The sequence below is a fragment of the Pavona decussata genome, unplaced genomic scaffold (genome assembly GCF_977016875.1).
Source record: "Pavona decussata unplaced genomic scaffold, jaPavDecu1.1 SCAFFOLD_220, whole genome shotgun sequence".
Taxonomy (NCBI): Eukaryota; Metazoa; Cnidaria; class Anthozoa; order Scleractinia; family Agariciidae; genus Pavona; species Pavona decussata.
Window position 1 is genome coordinate 388,343 of NW_028145625.1, and position 18,371 is coordinate 406,713.

The following is an 18,371-nucleotide window of genomic DNA, read 5'->3' on the forward strand; positions in this document are numbered from 1 at the left end:
AGATGACATGACTATAAAATGGTTTCTTCAAAGGCGAAATCGACCACAAATACCATCTACACCCTTACAAAAAACATAAACTACTTTGGTAGGTAGACCAATTATATCAGGCTGTGACAGACAGAATATTGATATCATTTGTTGAAACATTACTTCAGCGTATTTTTAAAACACAAGCGTCTTATCCTAAAAACACTACAGACTTTATCAATTTTAATGAAAAAACGAAATTCAACAAGAGTAAATTCCTTGTATCGATTGACGTTACAAGCCTATATACAAACATACCACACGGGGAGGGTATAACTTCAGTATGCAAAGCATACGATAATTTTATAGCAGCAACCCTCCCATTCCCACCCCAAACCTGCGAGAAATGCAAACACTCATTCTCAAAGATTTTTTTTTTCCAATTCAGTGGAAGGAACTTCCTCCAAATCCATTGTACAATCCTTTAAATTGAGAGGCATTTACCTCGCCGTTGTACAACGGCGAGATTTTAGTGTCCTTTATATACATAGGCATTTAACTCGCCGTTGTACAACGGCGAGATTTTAGTGTCCTTTATATACATAGGCATTCACTTCGCCGTTGTACAACGGCGAGAGTTTGATCGGTTATAGATAAGTTGTTTTTTACATATTGCAAAGGTGGCGAATTTTTACTTGTTCTGTATATTGAAACAATCGCATAATATGTGTTTGTCTGATCCCCGTTTTGCAAACATTTTTGTGGCCGAGTTGAAACACAAATTGTTCGGCCAAAGCGTCGTAAAAACCTACAGTTTGGAAACGTTACAAACGAGAATATTTAACTGGAATGGTGTTTCGACGTCATTTGCTGTTTTCCAAGATCGCTTCCAGGTCTTTATAAGAGATTCAGAGTACGCTAACACAGTTCTATCTGTTCCGATTTGCTTAGCTGAATTTTTTAGAAGCAGAAGCCTACCCTTCAATTTAGCCGGCCGAATTTCGTTTTCTTATCCGATATGAATCAAACTCCCGGTGTCACGAATGTTTCAGATGGCTTTACTGATAAAAAAAAGGTTTTTCTTTACAATTTAATTTTACATTCTTAGGTCGTTTAGGCCTTCCGAACAGATTTTCACCGACATGAGCCGGCCGAACGTTTACACTATTGCAATTAACTACAATAAACTAAACTAAACTAAACTAAACGTTTGTGTTTCCCGAAAACATATTGTTAATCCCGTTGTTAATACAACAAGAACCAAATAACCAGCGAACAGCCTGTTTCAACGTCATTGGCTGTTTTCCAAGATCGCTTCTAGGTCTTAATAAGAGATTCAGAGTACGCTAACATAGTTCTATCCGTTCCGATTTGCTTAGCTGAATTTTTAAGAATCAGAAGCCTACCCTTCAATTTAGCCTGCCGAATTTCCTTCTCTTATCCGATATGAATCAAACCCCCGGTGTCACGAATGTTTCAAATGGCTTTATTGATAAAAAAAAATGTTTTTCTTTACAATTTAATTTTAGATTCCAAGGTCGTTTAGGCCTTCCGAACAGATTTTCACCGACATGAGCTGAACGTATCTTAAATCCCGTTGTTAATACAACGATACAACAAGAACCAAATACCCAGCGAAGTTTTATCCACATTTATAAACGAATTAGTGGGGAAAATCGCTGAAATTCTTCCTACTAATGCTCTTCTCTTTCGTTTGTTTCTGTACGTTCTCTGACGCTTATTTTGGAAGTGTATTTAATGATTTTAAAAAGGTTTTGGTACTTATAAATTTAATAACTTACCAAGATTGTCGACACATGGTTTATGTCTAAAGGCTTGATGACACCTGCCTTTATTCAACTCTTACTCCTTCTCATTGAACAGCCTTAGCTTCTGGAGCATCTTCGTCTCCTTCTTCCTGGCGGCCGTATTACAAAAGCCTCTCCCTAGTCCACCAAAACGCACATCACAAGCAGCAACAAAGTCGACAGGTTGAAGAGACGCTTTGAATCCATTCTTGAATATTACTTTGAAGAACGTGCAAAGCAGTTTAGTTCCAGGGAGCTCCCGAGTTCTGAAATTCTTCTAGGCTTGTGAATGTATCTGCTGGCTTAACCTAGCCTGCCCTGCCGCTTCTGACTAGCAGCACTCTTGTCACCCAATATGAAAAAATTTGGCATTTTATTAATTTACCTCGAGCACAAGGAGGTTAACGGCTAACACGTCTTTCCATATTGAGTATGCTTTAAACAAAGTTTTTTTTTTGCTTTTTTTCGCTGTACAATGACCATGTCTATGGAATCTCGATCGGAGATTGTAAGCTCATTGATGTATGTTCATATCTTAATTAGGGAAAATCATGTCTCGCCAACGATTACCACTAAAGGACAACCACATCGCTAGTGTCCTCAATAAGCAATTTCGTGCCAAATGCTTCAACATCTGACATAAATAAAATCATTTTGTTTTTAAGACAAACCCATCACATCTGGAATACGACTTTACTCCATTCACCAATTTACTCTTAAGCCAATGTTTTTTTTTTTTTTTTTTATTGAAAAGCATCTTTCATAATGGCGTTGTGTCATCGGATGATGTTGCCGAATCATGACCTCTCCTAAGTCGAAATCTGGAACGACTTATTACTAGTTTATTATTAGCATTTTATTTTTACTACAGAAAATGTCACGGGATAGAAAAGTTTTTTAAAAAACAAAGGGTTAACTGTAGTCAATCAGTTTGTTGAGTAGCCGTTGGGAACTGACGCTAGTAGATTCATTAACACCAAAGATGGATAATTATCCATTTATACTAGCAGCACAGATTTCAAAAACAGTCAACTTAACGCAAATGCAAGCATACTATCAACGTGTGTTTAGCCGGGGCTTTTTGTATGCGTATCTTGTTAGATTGTTTATCGTTTGTCGTTTTCCTTATTAGGTTTCAGGAGAGGAATAACATGTGAACCTGAAGACGTTAAAGCTTTTTCTCTGATTTATAAACTTTCTCGTGTGTAATATCGAGTGATCATTTTTGAAACCGTGTAGTTCGCAAGGATTAGAAGCTTATTTTTAATCTTGTCAGGTGTGAAGCTGGAGCAATGAATTAAGATGCCAACTTAAGATTCCATGTAGTAATATAACTATTCTAGAAGTCAAACCAAGTGCATTGTTCTAATAAAGTGAGCTTTATTGACTATTTCTGATTCATACTAAAAGGAAATACGCTGAGTTTCAAAAAGTGTCTGCGATATCCGATAACTTGAATTTTAAATCTGAGTGATTAATTAATCACCTACCTAGATTGTCGACACATGTTTCATGTACTGTCTAAAGGCTTGATGATATCTCGGCTTTTGTTCAACTCTTACTCCTTCTCCTTCAACACCTTTTCAGCCTTCTGAAACATCTTCATCTCTTTCTTCTTGGCGGCCACAGTACAAAAGCCTCCCCCTGGTCCACAAGAACGCATATCACATGCAGCAACAAAGGCAACAGGATAAAAGAGACGCTTTGAATCAATTCTTGAGTAATACTTTGAAGAACGTGCAAAGCAGTTTAGTTTCAGTGAGCTCCGAATCTTTAGTTCTTCTCGGGCGCGCGAATCTAACTGTGGGCCTAATCTAGCCTAGCCCATCAAATCGTTAACTCGACCTCACCGCTTCTGATCAGCTGCATTCTTGTCACCAAATATGAAAAGATTGGCATTTTATTAATTGACCTGGAGCGAAGGACGTCAATAGCTAACACGTCTTTTTGTATTGAGTATGCTTAAAACGAAGGTCTATTTTCATTCTTTAACAGTTATACGCTCCAAGCATCAGTAGGTGTTTGTGCTTAATGTGCCAAAGCGCAAAATTCACCCAACGGAAGAATTGTAAACTGTTATGAGACTATGTGATGTGCGAGTTGTATCAGACACAAAACCACTATTTTACTGATTGCAAATACTATTTAAGTTATGCCTTAATTATATGCAGATGTATAAAAGGGAGTTGTTTTCAATACTTTTTCAAGCAGTTCCAGTTTTAACGATTTTTTGATAAACGTCCCATCCTCATGCATCAGTGGTTGTTTGCGGCCAATGCTCTATAGCTTTATTTTACTGTAACGAAATATTGGTCAGTTAAAGGTTAACAAATGCTGATGTGTATATGGTGGTTGTTTATCGATACTTTTTTCAAACAATTTCAGTTTTGTTGACCTTTTTACAAAAACGACCCATCCACATACCGGGAGTCCCAGCGGCTCAAAAACTTTGTCGGAAATCGACGCTGGTCACACTTTGATATCATGCTTGTAAGTTGCTTTGAATAAGATGCCTAAAAAATTCTTGACGTTGGAGGAGCATTGAATAAAACCAAAGGTATTGAGCGAGAGAGTAACCCACAGCTGGTTGTACCGTATGGTTGTGGTCAACAATATAATAGCACAAATAACATTACAAAAGGAAGCCTAATTCTTTTGATTATTTGGTTGACCACTGGCATATTATTGTGCAAGGAAATAATTCATTATAAGTTCTCTGTAAATTTCAAAAAGTAATGTGATTGATAAAACAGATTTAGGCTGAAGAGGGGCACTCATCTTGTCATTTAACATCCCAATTAAGGTCAGTGAGCCAATTGAATTATCTATTGATGTTTACTTCCCCCAAGTATAAGCAATATTCCGGGGAAAATATGCCAGGAAAATGTTAATAGATAATTGAAAATATAAGTATGCTTTTAGTTTAATCTCTTCCCCCCCCCCCCCCCCCCCCTTTTCCAGCTAGTGCCTAAGGGTTGAATAAAGCAATAATGAAATTATTTTAATAATTTTTTTTCTTCCAAGGGAGAATGAATTCTGGGTCGTAATCTACTCTCCAATGGGAGTAAACGTCTTTATGTTGCTCATAACTGTTGAAACTCCCACATGTTCCCAAACATGTACACTGTATGATAGTTTTTCGCTCACCGAAGACACTCAATGATACATTCAACCAGACTCAACTATTTTTTTTCGGTGTAGGAATGCCGAAAAGACATTTAGCAACGCCTTTGTATTTCAAAGCAATGCAGATCTGCTTACTGCCTTATAAAATCTTTAAATTTTCTTCCATTTCAATATACATTTCTTCCACGGGCATTAACGCCCTACCTCGACGAAGAATGGCTTCCCGATTTTGAGGAATGAAAACAAAGAATACTCTGAGGATCCAAGAAGCAATTGGCTTGAAGACAACGAACAATCGAGCAACGAGAGCAAGTCAATTGTGTTTGGTAGCTGTTTGAAGAAGTTGTTTCAGATTTGCCAAAATTTTGGTGATGTTGTGAAAAAAGCTTATCTAAAGCAAAGAGGAAGCCTAATTTGTGTCACTACCGTGTGCACAGCTGGTCATACCGAGCTTTGGTTCTGGCGAAAGCCAAGAACGGTGAATTGTTGAAGAGTTGAGTAAACGATGATGATTGAGATGGTTCCACTAAAGCAAGAAATAACATAAATAATTAGCAGGAAAAAAGACAAGAAATAACTATTGACAAACTGCGCACTTACAAATGTTTTCCAGAACAGAGCCAAAAAATGAATCGAGCGTAGAAGGATGAGAAGTTTTGAGGAAATCGATCTGACGAAGAGCGTTGACAACGAGAAAATTATAACGAGTGGTTGAGGCGCCAAAAACCTTAAGTACAAGCAAAGGCGACTAAAACATGCAGCGCCTGGGGAATACATAATAAGCATAATAAGCAAGAAAAATCTAAAGTGAAAGGAATGTTCACGTTTGAATCCTACATACCCTATGCATCGTTTTGTCCCTAGTAGAGGACAACTTCCCTTACACAAACAATTGCGCTCGGTTGCACAGTACAAAGTGATAAGTACGTAAATTTAATTGACATAGGCATTTCGGTAAATAAACATTCCTTTTTTATGTAATACATGATGACGGCACATCCAAGTGGCTTCTATGATGATGAGAAATGACAAGACCATCATCAAACACAGATTTGACCCATGGCATTTGGCAAAGTCCGTCCTCAAAGATCTTGTTGCTGCTTCTAAAATAAAAGAGTGCTCAGACTTAGCGCCGTGGATGCATCTGTTGTTAATCACCTTTGGTGGTGCGCAGCAACATATCGGACGGGGATGAGCTACTTTGTCAGGAAAAATGGGAGTCAGTTGTGTATCCGTGGCTGAATCCATGAATGGCCGTATTTTGGGTTGTTCTCTGCGTGCGAGCCAAAGAACTGACAAACGAGCAGAGGAGGAAAAATGGTATGGCTTCCAATTGGATCTCCTCGGCCTGCTCACATTGCCTTGAAGGAAGCGGTATGGAAAGCAAAACTCCTCAAGGATGTCTCTGTCCTAGCGGATTTTATTGAGACCGGATGTTTGGAAGTATTCCATGTACAGAAGAATCAATACTATTCTTACAATGGCATTAAGAGCAGAAGGCAGCTTGCTATTATTGATCACAACTGTAATGTAGGTAGAGGGGTGGTAACCACCATGTCTGGAGAACAGCGCTCAAATGCGTCTATCCAAAGCTACAGAAGCAGTAGATCGTCAAGGCCGTATATGAAGAAAAGCCGTTCCAGTTTGTCCAAGATCTTCTGCACGACACAATTTCATTAAAGCTGGGTTTCATTAATGTTCCCCGACAGGAAAGGCCAGCCGTACCACAAAACATTGCATCAACTCCTCGTGGTAGCAAAAAAGACATAATGCAAGGCAGGTGTCAAGGCTCCGTTAAGATACGCCTGAGTTCTTTCAACTTACCGTAAATGCTAGCCTGCGTAGCTGGCGCTTTTTGTTGGTGGGCGGGAAAGCCGGGCAAAAACGAATGGTGCAGCTGCGGGGAAAATGGGGCGAGAGCCGCGTCAATGAGCGGCTTCGCCACTCGTTTTGGCCCTCCAACAAAAAGCCGCCACCTACGCAGGCTACGTAAACGCTCGAATTAGTTCTCCTCTCCCCCCACCACAAATTAGCAATTTCTAAGCGACATGTAACCAATGCAAACAAATTGACAATTGAATAGACGTGATAATTGATACTTAACACTAATTGACCGGCACAACAACATTTAACTCTAGCATGAATAATACAATCAAGATGAAATTGTCCCATAAATCTTGCTTTGAATAACAACTAATATTAAACAATGATACCCTGGGTGCCAGAGGTTGTTTTTTTCGTTTGAAGGAGGGAAATTACGCGGCGAAGCCGCTGCAGCTAGGCGCGAAGCGCCGAGAGGAAAAAATAACCTCTGGTCGCACTGAACCTCATTTCCATGCTGTTTCGTGTATCAGATAATCCACCAAACGGGTTTTCGATGGGCAGGGAGACATGGTGTCTGGTTGTTATCATTTTTGGCATTTCTGACATCCAATCGCGATAAACAATCGCACGTGCTGCACGTACTGCAGCGAGCAGTGAAATTATCGGTACGCTGGAAAAATGTCGAGAGGATAATTACGACGATTAAAATTGTTTGCTCATCCGTCGACGATTTTTGCAGAGTTTGTAACTCGAGTTTGATAATTTATCAGAGGCAACCAAAAGATCTAGATCGTTTCGGTAAATTATCTGTTCGGAAAGACCCTTAATCTCCTACAATTTTCTTAATGGAATTTTTACCTAGAACCTTCGTGATATGGGAAATTTAAGTTCTGGTGTTTTCGGATTGATAAAAATGTCGTTTCGGGTGCCGATAAGGGACCGATCATTTATTACGTTCTGGGGGGGGGGGGGGGGGGTAATTTTTTTAAACGAGCTCTTTTTAGGGGGTAATTTTTTACCTTGTACGAAAAGTGAGGGGGGTAAAATTTTAAGACATACAAAAGTTACCAACTACATGTATTTAGCAATTATTCTTGTCATCAATCCTAGAGTAAGTAAAATCGACTAGAAACTTCTCCATATCGCTACTATTCTTCAGAACGACAAAGATCTTTTGCACATAATAGGTTGAGTAATGACATCGAGAGGCAAACCGTGTATTCCATCAAGCAGTTTATCTCTGAAGGCTTGTTTATCTGGGCCAAAAAAATGACTAAAAGACGAATAGAGATGGTAGGCTTGTTCAAAATCTATATGTCCAAATCCATACATCAAATGCTCCTGTACTGCTCTGAAACCCCGAGCTGCGTTGACCTTCCGTGTACCTTCTTTTGACGACTGAAGAATAGACTTCAGCAATAACAAGACATCGTTATTATCAAGACATTGAAGAGATGATCTAAGGTACGTTCCCTTATTTGAATTTAGTCTAACTTCTAATCGTTTCTCTTGCCAGTTCAGATTCAAAGCTAGCGACTTGCGCACATATTTTGGTAGCCTTGTATTGAATACAACGTAACCGAGCGTTGTGCCCAGGACCTTCTTAACAATTCAACCACCAGGCCAACCATAGGGGGTGGGGGGGGGGGGGGGGGGGCAAACTGTCATTGCAGTGGGGGGTAAATCTTTTGTTTGAAAATATTTTTGGGGGGTAAAATTTTCATACACTCGATTTTTTAGAAAACCACCCCCCCCCCCCCCCCCCCTTCCCTAGGACGTAATAAACGATCGGTCCTTAAAAGGTCAGCTAAGATTTTCTGACCCTGTGGCAAGATACGTTACAGATTAAACAGTTACAATAGATACCTGAAAAAAAGGCTAAAGTTACATAAACAAAAACGTTACAATTTGAAATTTTAAAATACAACTGGTAAATAGGTGTAAGCTAACGTTTCAACGGGGTAGACGAAAACAAAATACGTAGCAATGAGTTAATTACATAGCTTAGGAAGATGAAAGACGGGAAAAATGTTCATGTCTCATCTCTCCTGTTAAGACCTAAGGGTTCAATAGTTTGACCTCTGTCGATGAGGTATGCCTCTCTAGCTTTGCGTACACTGTCACGATTAGATTTGATGAGTTCGCGAGGAATTAGTAGCATGTCAGAAGCGTTATGGTCGTTAGAAAGAAAATGTTCTGAAACTGTGGTGGGTTTGGAACTGTTTGTTTGTTTGTCGACTGGTCAACGGTGTTCGTTAAAACGGTCTTTAAGTCGTCGTTTTGTTTCTCCTATGTATTGTTTGTGGCAGCGGTTGCAGTGTACCATGTAAATAACGTTTTTAGAGTTACAGTCTATATGATGAGTAATATGTCTATTTTTGCCGGTAGAATGAAATGTGTAGCTGGTACGTCCGTCTGTTATGTAGTTGCAAGTTAAACAGTTGTCCCCACATCGAAAAGATCCATGGGGTAGGTTGTTTTGTGTGGGATTACGTAGTTTGGCGCTAACTAGTAAATCACTCAGGTTGTTGGTCCGTCGGAAGGCAACAAGAGGTGTGGCTTTGAAAACGTTTGCGCAGCGAGGAGATGAAGATAGGATCTTGAAGTGTTTGTGAATAATGGATGATACAGAGCGAAGGGCTGGATTGTAGTTGACGACAAGGGGTACTCGTATAGGTTGGTTGGTGTCGGAGGTGTCTTTCGTAGCTATAGCGTCGGATCGTGGGATGCCGTTAACACGTCCTATTTCTTGGTTGAGGAATGAAAGATTGTATCCCCGTTTGTTGAGATAGGTTCTGAGTTCGTTTGTTCGGAGTTTAAAAGTTTCGTCTGAAGAACAAATGCGTCGAGGTCTGAGAGCTAAGCTGAATGGAATGGCTCTCTTAGTGTGTCTAGGATGACATGAAGATTGTAACAAGTATTGATGTTTGTCAGTAGGCTTAGTGTAAAAGTCGGTAGTGATAGTGCCGTTATAGAGAGACACACTGACGTCCAGAAAGGGTATAGATGTTAGAGAATAATTGGATGTAAATTTAAAGTGGGGTGAATGTTATTGAGATAAGTAGTGAAGGTTTGGAGGTCGTCGAGAGAGTGTGTCCATATCATGAAGATGTCGTCTATGAAGCGCCACCATATGTATGGTTGAAATGGAGCACGTAGTAATGCGTCCGTCTCAAATTTGGCGAGAAACAAATTGGCGTAAGAAGGAGCCATTCTGGTTCCCATAGCAGTTCCGTGAGTCTGTAGATAGTGTTTGTCGTTGAACGTAAAATTGTTCATGGTAAGGATCATGCGTATGAGGTCACATAAAGTTTCGGAACTTATGGTAGAAGGGGTGCGGTTACGTGTTTCGAGGAAGTTTCGACACGCGTTGATGCCTTCGTTGTAAGGTATGTTGGTGTAGAGAGAAGAAACGTCCAGAGTGACAAGAATGGCGTTATTGGGTAATTGTCCGAGTTGTTGGAGTTTGTTAATGAAGTGTGTAGTGTCTTTTATGAAGGATTGTGTAGTCTGCACCAGAGGTTTGAGGTGATAGTCTACGAACTGGGAGATGCGTTCTGTAGGGTGAGAGTTACTGGAAACAATGGGACGTCCGGGGTTACCTTGTTTGTGTATTTTGGGTAGTATGTAAAATGGTCCGGGTTTGGGATCAGTCAGTATTAAAAAACGTTTAGTGTGATCGTCAATATTATTTGCTTTACAAAATTTGTTTGCCGATTAGATTCTTCACTACAGGATCCGGTACTTTTATTTTGTCACGGTGGTCCTTGCAAACACAGTTTATCACTGGTTTTTACTGAAAAGATGGCCTAGTAATTTCGAAAAGACTCAAGTTCCCCTAGAATGACTGAACAAATAAAAATATTATAGCGCTGCCCAAAATGAACCCACAGAGCTTAAGAGCACTCCAGATAGCCTAAAATAGCGTTTCAAAGGATCTGGGAGAAAGCTGTCGTTGGGTGCCCCTGATTTAATGGAACTGAGCTTAGCCTTTCATTTCCAACCGTCCTAAAGAACCTGTGGTGTATGCCTGTAGGATTTGTGGAAAGCAATACAAATATACAAAGTGAAGACTAAACCACGAAAACAGAATGCACCCGGCGTCAAGTGTGAATTTAAGAGAGAACGAGAAACCTGGCCTATGTGATAACACAGGAAGTGATTGTGAACATAAAGAGAAACCAAGAGACGATATCTATAGGTATGCGACCTTGCGCTTTTGCATGGGTCTCTTTCTGCGAAACTTTGATGATGCAGTGAAGGAAAGGGATGGGGAACGTATAACCCGTTGTTGAAAATTGGCCGTCTTAGTTTACCAAGTCCGTAATCACAACAAATATGCTCTAGCAGCCTTACGCCTGCAAGCCTCCATAATTCCAATACTAAGTCCAAGAGAAGCTGAGATTGGTTTTATAGTGGAACCGAACAGTTAACAACAAGGGAGGTCCAGGCAACAACATTTTAATAGATATCAGAATGGAACATTTGATCCATTTAACAAAAGAGCTCCTGAAGCATCTTGCGCCAAAGATCACAGGAGATGCGGCCAAACGATTCAGCAAGTCCATTGGTCATGTTGAGCAACTGATCAACACCATAGATAAGGACTTGATTGTGGAAACTCCAGGAGGCCATCATAAAGTTCAGAAGCAGGAATCTGACTTCAGGTGCCTTGTGGATTAACTACACCTGAAAGGGAAGGTGTTTTACTTCAACCTTGGACCAACAAGAGAATATTGTGTTTTCGCCAAGCTCCAGGAGAGCTTAATTAGGGGTTAGACTTAGCATCATTAAACAAGTGGATTAGCACCACAAGAGTGAATTGCAAAAGTTTCAGCCTTTCTGAAAACTGACACAACAAGCATATGAACTACCACTAAACATTTTGTGATGACCAGACACTTCGTCATTTTGATAGCATTATTGTAGCATTACATACAAGCAATAAAAATATTTTGGTATGCGTGCATGTGTGTGTGTGTGCGCCTGTATCAGGGCTGAGACGCAGAGAGTAGAACATTGACTGCAAATCAACAGGGTTTGGCAACAACTGAGATCACAGTTAATATAGGGAAACGGTTATGAAGCCTGGCAAACATCAAAGGAGCAAAACAATGAGGCCAAGATTTATGTTGGAAGGTCCACTCGAGTACTTTTCATGAATTACATAACCACAATGTGTTTATTGGTCAGTTGCATGAACACGCGCAACCTTCTATTGTTTAATGTTCACGGTCAACCCCCAAAATAACAAACAAAAACGTATAAAAAAGAATTAGAACTCTGTTAGGTTTCATAACCATTTCGCTCTATTAACAATGATGAGATACATTGAGGCAATTGAAATGCTGATGTGTTGTGATATGAAATTTACTTTGGTATGAAATTATTCCATACCAATATGAAATTTATCTTCCTTGTCTCTTTACCCAAATTATTCATTGGAGAGAAAGGAAATAAATTTCATACTGGTATGAAAGAATTTGATACCAAATTAAATTTCATGCCACAACAAATGCACCATCTATACCACAATTATTTTGGGTGAAAATTTTTGCCCTGAACCGGGGGGGGGGGGGGGGGGGGGGCTTCTCGATTTCAAGTGATAGGGATGATCAAATGGTGTCAAAAATCAAGACCCCCCCCCCCCCCCCCCCACAAAAGAAAACCCACAGAGCTTCAAACAAAACATCAAAAACCCCTAGACCAAAATTAAACCCTCAAAAAATTCCATGCGGAATTTCCAACTATACTTGGCTGGGTCACATGGGAACTTTCACCAATCTTCAAATAACAACAACAACAATAAGAAGCTTTATTTGCATGACTATAACAAATACAGTATTGCAAAACCTATTCATAGCTAATTATTGATTCGTTAACTAATACCTAAGATAACTTAAAATAAAATAAAGTAACTGAAGTCTTTGCTTATTTTAAACTTTTCATACAGTAGAAGCAATCATTCCGAAGAGATGTTTATCTCTCAATTCGAAGCACGAGGAAACAAATGAAATTAATTGAGTGTTTATAAAATAGTCTGTTGAGTTCATTATATGCGATAATAAAGTTTCTTTTACTAATAGTCGTGTAAATGGAAGGCTAGGTTCTATTTTAGAAAAGAACATATCTCTTAAAGAAGAGTAACTTGGGCAATCTTATAAAAAATGAAATGAATTCAAATTGTTTTGAATACCCCCCCCCCCCCCCCCGAAAAAAAAAACCCTATTGAAATCAAGCTACTCAAACGAGAAAAAAATGTGAAGGGTATTTTGACTAGTATTTAAATCAATATTTTTTTGTACGCGGGACGTTTGGAGAGCACGAAAGATGCGCAAGAGTTGCTGAAACTGAAACTCTGAAACTCTAGCTTCTTCAAGATTAAAAATAAGCTTGCATTCTTTACAAACCAAACGGTTTCGAGAAATGATCCCTAGATATGTCGCATGACAAGTTTCATAAATCAGAGACAAAGCTTTAACGGCTGAATATTGGCATCTTATTCCTCCTCGGAAGCGTAATAAGGAAAACAGCGAATGAAACTAAAATCAACAATCTAACAAGATATGCATACAAAGAGCCCTGGTTAAAAACGCCGTATTGATAATAACTGTTCTGCCATCTGAGGCGTTTGTCAAACCAACGTTGTGTACCAGGATCTATGATATCAATTTCCTTAAAAGAAATCAATTTCCGATTTCTGGCAGTTTAATTAGTTGAATCTGTTTGAAATTTGTGCTGATAATATACATGGATCAATTATCTACCTTTGGTGTTAATGAGTCTACTAGCGTCTCGTCCGAAACGACCACTCTACACTTTACATGTCTGTGACATTTTTATATTAAAAAGAAAGTGACAATTCGTTCCAGATTTCTACTCAGGATATAGTTCACTCGGCAACATCACTCTAGGACACAATCCTATTGAAAGTTGCTGTTTAATTAAAAAATGATCTAAACGCAGTTTAATATTTCCGTCGGAACATTTTTTTTTTCTCCTATAAAATGACAATGTCTATAGAATCCCGATTGAAGACTTTAAGCTCAGTGGTGTATGTTAATATCTTAATTAAGGTAAACCACGTCTCGTCAACGATCACCACAAAAGGACAACCACGTTTAGTGTCCTCAATAAGCAATTCCGTGCTAAATACTTGGACGGTAACATAAATAAAATCATTTTATTAAGAAAAACCCCTCACATCCGGAAAAACACTTACTCCATTCACCAATTCGGTTTTTAGCAAGTCTTGTGAATATGTCGCTAGAACTCAATTATCAGGGGCCTGGGGAATGAAAATATTTAACTGGAAAGTTGTTTAAGATGTCATCTTTTTTTTTTTTTCTTAGAAAGCTTTCAGTTCTATAAAAGGGATTCAATGAACGTTAACACAGTTTGATCTGTTCCGATTTACTTACAGTAGAACCCCGGTAACTCGAACTCTGAAGGGAAACGAAAAACTGTTTGAGTTAGCGGGGTTTCGAGTTATCGGGATCGATTAATATATTCAATTTTCCAGCTTTATAATTAAGAGTTTGTTGATTTTCAGCACTTCGGTATACAATACAGTGCAAATTAAACTTATAAATACATTTTGTTATCTGTTCGCTGCACTAATTAAAATCAAATTGCTTCAGTCTTTGATCTAGTGTTAGAATTCGATCACACGATAAGAAAAGCTAATGGGATATCTCAATGGGCATCCGCGGCGAATTATAAGAACCAGAAATTCGAGTCATCGGGGTATATTTTGATGAAGGGAAACGAAATTTAGTTCTAGTTAGTGGGGTTTTCGAGTTATCCGAGTTCGAGTTACCGGGGTTCTATTGTAGCTGAAAGTTTTAGAAGCAGAACCCTACCCTCCAATTTAGCGGCCTAATTTCGCTCCCTTAACGTCATTAATCAATTTTCCATGGTGGCATGAGCTGAACTTTTGCGTTTAACGAAAAAATGTTGTAAGTCCCCTGATTATTAAAATTATATTATTAATACGTAGAAAAGAGATTTGTTGAACAATTTAACTATAAAAAATTGCGATAATGTGGGAAACTTTAAAAAATTTAAAACCATCTTGGTTTAAAAGTTTAAAATTCGGCGACGTTTCGACGTTCGCTTAAAGTCATTATCAAGTCAACGATGAAATGAAATGAAAACGAATATTATGCAAAAGAATTCCTAAGAGACAAATAAAAGCGAAAATATGTGATTATAATGAAGTATTCCCACGCAGAGTCATGTCAAGAGTTTGGCGCGAATAGAGTCTTTCTGAGTATTTAACTCAGGGTTCAATTCCTAATGAATAACATCTCAAAGATTAGGCAATCGAACTTTGATCTACATTTCTTTAGAACAGAGAATTGCTTGTCGACGAAATCAGCCTTCGATAGACCGTGTTGCTCAAGGTGCCTCCCGATTGCAGAATATTTGTGTTCATTAATGCGCTGGTGTAAATGACGGGCGGTGTACCCGACATAATCTGCGTCGCACAGATCACATTCAAATTTGTAGACCACGCATTGATTGTTGACAATAGGGGCTTTTTCTCTTTTAGAGCGAGAATTTGGCCAATCTTCTTAGACGGAAAGACGGGTTTAAATTGGACTCCAATGTTGGTGCTCAAATTTTGCATTTGCTTCTTGACGGAGTTAGCTGATTGCTGATCTTTAAGTGGTAGTGGGACTATGATGGTAGAGCTGCCATCCATTGTATTCCTGTCTGCATCGAAAAAAACTTGTTGATCGCTGAATTGATCAAATTAATTGGGTGGTCGAGTTTGAGGAACGCAGGAACGGAGCTTGTTGCACTCATCAGAAAGCGCAGTAGGGGTAGATGACAGCTGATGTGCACGATGGATCATAGTGGTGAGTAAGCAGTCTTTGTAAAGTTTTTCCACGTGGCTGTGGTAGTGTAGAAGTAAGCCAGTGTTTGTGGACTTCGAGCCTGTTGCCACTTTTGGTAATTTTCATACCAACAAAAGGGATGACATTCTGTTCAGCTATCTCCATGGTGAATTTCAAGTTTCTGTGGCAAGAGTTCAGTTTGTCCAGGAAAAATGTTATCTTCGTTGAGGTCAGGCATGATGGTCAAGGTGTCGTCCACGTATTCCTTATAGAAAGAGGGGAGCTCGTCTTTCTCTTCCAGTTTTTCCTCTACAGAGCACATGAACGTGTTGGCTAATAATGGTCCCAGGGGGGAACCCATAGCCACGCCTTCTACCTGCTCGTAAAGCGTGCCATTCAGTTGAAAAAGTTAGTTTGTAGTTGCAAGCTCAAGCAGATCCCTAAGCTGGTCTTTGGCGAGTTTTAGATCGTAAGTGTCATTGAAACAGTTTTCACTGAAAGCTTTCTCTACAAGTATTGTGATGGTTTCGTGAGCGGGGACATTTGTGAACAGAGCGGTTACGTCATATGATACCAGTATATTATCAGCATCAACAGAGGTGTTTCTGATGTCTTGGGACAATTGGAAGATATCGCAGATGGTGTACGCATTAGTTGACAGTGGCTTTAACTTCTCTTCCTGTCATTTTGCAAGAGGGTAGTTGTAGGTCCCAGTTGCGGATAATATTGGTCTCATAAGTTGCGGTTACACTCGCCTTCTGCCCAAGGTAACCCTGTGGGTAATTGCCTTGGGTTGGGATCGGTTTGGGTTTCTGGTCAGGTTTAATCCTCCGGTTACATTGCAAATAATTACCCGAGGTCAGCTTTTGATCTGGCAATGAAATTTAATTCATCATGGAAATTGCAAACTGCTAAACGCATGGTTTGCTTGCGGTCGTTCTTCTGCTTCTTATACGGCAATACCCGGTTGATTTAACGATCCAAAACTTCGTGTTTAAGAAGAATGCGGAGAAGGCGTCTGCGATTACAATTTCTACAATCTCTTCAGATGCTGTATTTGTTTTATAGAACTCGTCGCCTGCAAGTTGCTCGCCGGCCAAGACGTGCTTGGGTATTCCCTCGTCCTCAGAACTGGTTTCAGGAGCTTTTAAACAACAGAGCTCTCGATCACTGGTCGAAAGAAAACTTCCGAGTGTCTCGGGCTACTTTTGAGTTTATCTGTTTATCAGCGCAACACCACAAAAATGTGCCCAGCATGTGCTGCGGTTTCCGGATTTACTATTTTCTTCCACCCGATTGGTTGAACTACTCTTGTGGTTAGATAAACCACTGCTAAACCCTACGACTTGGTTCGGGAAACGTCATGGGTAATTCTTTTGTTCTTTTTTTTTCTTTTCTGTGGGAATAGAGGCTACACACAAAACACAGACTTCCCCTGGGTAAGGTCTCACTTTCCCGTGGGTAAAGGGTCTAATGTAACCGCAACTATAGACAGTTTAGGCTTGTGTGTCTTGGGTAACCCACACAGGTAAGCAAGTCTGGAGCCTTTTACGCAGAGTGAATCAGCGAGTGACTTAGGCAAGATGCTGTTTACTTTGATGTAAAGTTCATTCTCTTTTGCTAGCAAGCGATGATAATGCTTGGGTGGTCTCCCGCACGCTTTTGGATGCTCTGTGCTACATTGGGTAAATTTGATGGAATCACGAACAGAAGCGTCACACAGTAACCGTAGGTATTCAGCCTTATCCGTCACAACAACGCCGGAACCTTTGTCAGGTTTGGTAATAACTAAGTCATCGCGGCGTTTGAGATTGTTGATGGCCTGTAACAGAGCTTTAGGTGGTGTTGGATTGCGTCTTGTGATGTAGTTCAGAGCAATGGATCTCAAGGTGGCACAGGCAAGGTCTTTCTTGGAGTCTGAAAGAAGCAGAATCTTCTATTTCGTTTGTTTCTGTGCGTTCGCAGACGATGATTTTGGAAGTGCATTCAGTGATTTTAGAAAGGTTTTAGTATTTAAAAAAAACAGTTACTGTTCACCTACCAAAATTGCTTATTCATTGTTTTATGCTTTGAAAATGTGCTGGGTTCACCAAGAATGTCAATTTTCTTCGGGTAAAATGTCTAAACTCCAACAACCACCCTTGGGGGAAATAACCTTTTGAAAAACCGTTTTTACTAAGACAAAAGCTCTTTGTACAAATACCAATAAGACTCCAATGAGGGTCTTTACGTTTATTCGTGTTCTATCGTCTTTTGCATATTTCCTGCTGTCCGCCATTTATTGGAGGACCGCTTTGTTCGTTTCCCAGTGTACCAATCTTTGAAAGAAAGCAGGGTAGCATCGCCGTTTGTGTTACATGATAGCCATGTGTTGGGATAAACTAGGGGTAGTTCTTAAAACCGAAGCACTGTAGACATGCTGACTGCAGAGTTGGTTCACAATGTTCAGAAAATTGTGTTTGTCTTTCCCTGTCCTCAATTTCAATTTGCCTTTAACTGGTAAATGCATGTTGATGTTGTTTTTGTGCAAAGACGTATATAAATTTCATGAGTACTCCCAATACCCTAAATTTCGTAACTTTCGGAAACTTTACCAAGTTTTAGGTCAGGCAGGTTTGCATGGGTTGGCTTCAATAAAACATTGCACGTTCGATTCTATATCTGCGAATAACTCGTTAGCTAAAATGATATGTTGGCAATGTTCTTTTTAGTCTTGGTTCCTGAAATATTCATATTTCCAAGAGGCAAACACAAAACTAATGCGTCACTCAGATTTGAAATTTAAGTTTCGGAAATCGGA

General features: G+C 39.6%; 1 protein-coding gene, 1 long non-coding RNA gene and 1 pseudogene across 2 annotated transcripts in view; 2 read left to right on the forward strand and 1 right to left on the reverse strand.

Annotated features, from left to right (window-relative positions):
• Positions 1–3,382, reverse strand: part of LOC146459322 (uncharacterized) — a 49,040-nt gene extending 45,658 nt beyond the window's left edge. The window contains exon 1 of the long non-coding RNA XR_014857967.1: positions 3,358–3,382. This is a non-coding gene — a long non-coding RNA (uncharacterized LOC146459322). The remainder of the gene's footprint in view (positions 1–3,357) is intronic.
• Positions 1–18,371, forward strand: part of LOC146459316 (uncharacterized) — a 329,226-nt gene that overhangs the window by 127,044 nt on the left and 183,811 nt on the right. The window lies entirely within an intron of this gene.
• Positions 5,896–11,308, forward strand: LOC146459325 (uncharacterized; annotated as a pseudogene).